Below are 4,556 nucleotides of genomic sequence, written 5' to 3'. Positions count from 1 at the left end.
CATTTTCTTTCTGTTCTTCTTACGGGGCAAGGTGCTCATGACTTACTTCCAGGAGGAGAGCAAGTGCAATAACAGCTCTCCTCGTGTGTGGGGGGGGGGGGGGTCTTAGGTCGAGCAGACGACACGGGAATACTGCCACGAGAAAGTCTCGCCAGGCACGTTCGTACACAAGTCTCACTCAACGCATCATCATCATCTTCATTTTATACGTTCCTCGAAGAGGATACAATTTCACAATTTCTATCACAACCATCAGGACGGAGCGAGTCCTTCCTGATATGGGGGAAAACAATTGGCCGGTGCACAAAAGATGCGTTTGGAAATGTGCAATATAACTCGAGTCATTGAGGTTAAAACCTGGAGTCCTACCATGTTTTTTGAGATGAATGTTGTCCTCAACCTCGGAGTCTGAGCTGACCCTATCACTGCTGGTCATCCACGGCACTGCCAAAGTAACCTTGTTTTCCTCATCAGGAGAATCGTCACTATCCAACCACGATAAGTTAAGAGTGATGCAGTTTTGACCTTCATCCTCCATCCTTATTCAAAAGTGTTAACGAAACTAATGTCAAAATGACATTGACTTTGAAGAAAAGAACGATCTGTACTCTAGGAAGATTCCAACGAGACTAAGAAAAGAGCGGACTAAATGACTGTGTTATACCAAGGCAGTTGGGATCTTAGATGTCAATCTTACATAAAATTAATTGATTTTGAGAATGAGGGTCAAATTAACTTGATGTTCGTGCACTGCTAAGTGAGCGTGACTTTCGTCTTCAAAAATCACCATTTCCTATAAGACTTAGGTAAACTTGGCTTTAAATATTTTACACCTAAAATCAAACCCACTTGGTTAGGTAAAGCAAACCCAAGCTTCATATCCGAATTTTTCTTTTGTTCCTTACAAGGAAGAACGGTCAAGAAGGGTAATCGAACATAAGTGCTCTAGGGTCTCCGGTCTCCGGTGCGCGTTTGTAAAAACTAAAGAGGTTACGTTAGTATAGCAGTAGTTTTAACAAAACCAAGGTCGCTCTAGCTTTGTTTGTTGTATTGATGTCAATAAAGAAACACGTCGGAGCGACTTTACAAATTATTGATTAATGCCAGACGTATTGTAAATCTCGAAGCATCAGCCGACATCGCACGTGCTTGGAATCGTTGGACAGTAGCGGATAGCGGTAGCGGTCTGTGTAACACATATCATTTTCATATCTTTCCTATGCGTACAGACACTCGGCACGGCCGCCGGGCGTTCAAGAGTCAAGAGTTATTCAGGTCACGTATTTATTTATTTTTTTTAAACCGAACGGTACCCACGAGAAGACGCGTCTCTCCCGTCGTTGAGCCGCCCATACCCGGAAACAAATCTCAGCGAACGTCACACGCTGCCACAAAAAATGGAAAACAGGTGCATTTAAAGGAAGAGAGAGAGCTTTCGTGAAGTGTTCGTGAAGACCAGATAGCAAATAGAAATCATTCCCGGCTTAGCGAATGGCCATCCCTATATGCACCTACCCGCCCTTGCAAGGGAGGGATAGGGGGAAAGAGAAAGGGGCGAGAGAGGAAGAGAAGAAGAAGGAGTGAGAGAGAGGGAGTTGGCTGGTGTGATTCACCCCACCCGGCGGGCGGCAGGTCGACAAGGCCGAGCCCAAACAACAGTTTGAAGGAAGTCCTCCACTCCCTCTCCCCGCGACACGGCGCCGAGGCGCGGCATGTACGGGGAAAAGATGACGAACAACGAGCACCGTGCCTGGAATTTCCCGCTAACCAATCCGAGTTGCTGCTCCGTCAGCCCGCGCCGCGCCCCTCCCCCATTGCATGCAAAGTTGCCGTTCGTGGCTGCGGTCGGAGGGGAGATGGGGTGGGGGAGGGGGGTGAATCAATTCTTCTTGACCTCCAGTCTCGTGTACAAAATGACGAGCTTAGTCACAGCACAGCCGCTGCTGCTGCTACCGCCACCGCGACGTCGACAAACAGAGAGGATGTCTGCTCACTCCGCCTTCGGTTTCGTAAAAGATGCAACCATAAGTTAAATATGATTCAGTATGATTAGTAGTAAATGTGAAGTTTTCAGTTTTAACTATATTTCCTCCATAGATTAACTTGGATACAAGGCAAAAGTGTCACAAAGTAGGAGCCTAGAACCGTTTGCACGTTACATAATATACATTATATATGCGGATTGGTTTCATTGGGCACAAATTTTGAGGGGAATTTCACCCTTTAAATATCGAGTTACATCGTCTCTCTCTCTTGAACAAAATCACCACCATCCAAATCATTGTCTCCCCGGCCTCAACGAACTGCCCATGCAGACTTCTGCATCTGTGCGTAGGAAGCGGTAGGAAGCCTTGTACAACCTGTTGCACTTAGCCAAGCAGGCTACGCTCATAGGCAATAAAGCTTTCAGGAAATGTTTACAATTGTGCTCTTCCCAAGAAAAAAATTCTATAAAATACTTTTTTCTGCTAAAACTATGACTTGTTTTTCTTGCGAAGAGGCGGTTCGTTGTCGCCGTGCTGGAAAGCCATACAGGACGGACGTCCAACAGGTGGAGTCACACATGACAGTCGGTCACTGGCCTGCCGCCCCGCCTCGCCCCAGGTAACGGCCGGCGCACGCACCTCGCATATTGATGCAATTGCCTACCGCCCAGGGGCACACAGGGGGGCAGCGGCGGCGATACATGGTGAGATTATTATTTTAGAGACGTAAGTTGAGAGCCATTTACTTTTAATAATATCTCTCACAACAAACATAGAACATACAGGGTGGCCGCTCTGCGCCGTTGTTTGAAAAGGGTAGACTAGCCCGCCCGCACCTTCCTCTCCCGTCCCCTCTCACCTCCCCTCTCCGTCTGCGAGCGGGCTAGTCTACCTTTTCAAAAGAACGGGGCAGAGCGGCCACCCTGTATAACGGCAAGACGTTCGCCCTGACACATGAAACGCCCTTACTTCCGCCATGCAGAAGCTGAAAACGCTTCGTGTCATCTCCTATACGCGACGTAGTCGATCTCTCGACGTGGACCCCGCCGCCGGTGGTGGTGCGAGGTGACCCCGGGCCGCCGCCGGCCCCGCCCCCCAGACGGCCCCGCCCCAGACATATTTGGAAGTGAAATCTGATTTTCAATTCGGATTGGGCATTGGCGGGGAGGGAGGGCCCCTCCCGTCATTACAAGTCCGACTGCAATGCGACCCGAACCAGCCTGGCGAAGCCTGACCCAGTTGGATTGTTTTTATGCCCGGCCGACACCCCGGCCCGGCGCGGCCCCGGGGGGAAGTCCTCGTCACAACCACCTCTGGGGAGTCCTTCGGGCACCCGCCGCGCAGTCCAGCCAGCCTACGGAGAGACCTTATTGCAGAATACCCGAGACACCCTTGGGTCAGCGTGGTGGGATAGGCACCTTCCAGCACTAAAATAATGTTCTTAATTCTAAGGCAGGGCCCCGCAGGGCCTCACATTTTTGACAACGACGTTCTTGCGCTAATAAAAGGGGTTGAGGTAAGAACATTGGTCTGGAAAAAATCAAGAACATAGTCTTTCGGGTGAGGGAAGACGAAATAAGGGAAGTCCGCGACTGGAGGCACCCATGGGGTCCTGACACGCCACACACGACGGACACCCACGGCCTGCCAATCGAGGATCTCCTCGACAATAAAAGAAACTCCTCAAGCATAACAGACGGGCAGCGGCAACAATAACAGTAACGTTTCGTATTTTTTTCTTCACCCCTCCCCCCTTTTTCCTTCGGCCGTTGGCCGTTTCCTTTCCGTTCGCTGCTGCTTTGGCGGAGCAACAATGAAACAATGCAAGCCGCTACCGGACACCGGGCCGGACAATTAGAGCGCGGCAAAATAACGCGGAGGCCAAAGTGACAGTGTTACACGGAAGGAAAGCGAGATAGCGGCAAGCGTGCATGTAATGCAGCAAAAGTCACTGCAAAGGCACATTATTAACTTACTCATCAAGGGGGCCCAACTCCCAATCTGGTAACGGTAATTAGGTATGCAGTTTTAAAAACTGTCATCCTGTTGCACAGTTTGATGAACAGAGTAGCGTTGTGCAAAACGCACGAACAACAATAAAATCACAATCGTCAAACGAAAGTTGAGCGAGTAGTTGCTGGTTTTCGTGCCATGCGTGATCAGGACATCACATTCAAAGAGAGCCGGTACGGAAAATCAGAGCGTGCTCACCAGCACCCCCCTCCTCTTCCTTCCTCCCCAGCAGATCTGATGCGACCCGCCCACGGTGTTACTGTTAACAATAATGGCGGCCCCCAGTTTTCACTTCGCGGTCAATACGACAAGCCACCTTTTAATTAAGTACATTGCATAAGGAGGAAGGGCGTAAGGCTCGGTCGCGGCGGCGGCTTGGGAGGCCGCAGTGATGTCACAAGCTCGTCACAAACTGAATCAAAGCGATTGCATATTGCAACCTGTTTGTGGACGCAAAACTAGGCAACGGATCTAGAAATGCAAGGCGGGACAGTCTGTTCAAGTTGTCATTAAACAAACCCGCTAACAGAGAGGGGAAGAGGGCGGGGAGGAGAGGGG

At 49.9% G+C, this 4,556-nt stretch overlaps 1 protein-coding gene across 1 annotated transcript in view; it reads right to left on the bottom strand.

The window, feature by feature from the left end:
- Positions 1–4,556, bottom strand: part of LOC113207725 (sex determination protein fruitless) — a gene marked incomplete in the record, with an annotated part of 82,358 nt that overhangs the window by 75,789 nt on the left and 2,013 nt on the right.

The sequence above is a fragment of the Frankliniella occidentalis genome, unplaced genomic scaffold (genome assembly GCF_000697945.3).
Source record: "Frankliniella occidentalis isolate FOCC.00 unplaced genomic scaffold, Focc_3.1 Scaffold50, whole genome shotgun sequence".
Classification (NCBI taxonomy): domain Eukaryota; kingdom Metazoa; phylum Arthropoda; class Insecta; order Thysanoptera; family Thripidae; genus Frankliniella; species Frankliniella occidentalis.
The sequence above is the reverse complement of the archived record's forward strand: the minus strand, read 5'-3'. Positions and strand labels throughout refer to the sequence as shown.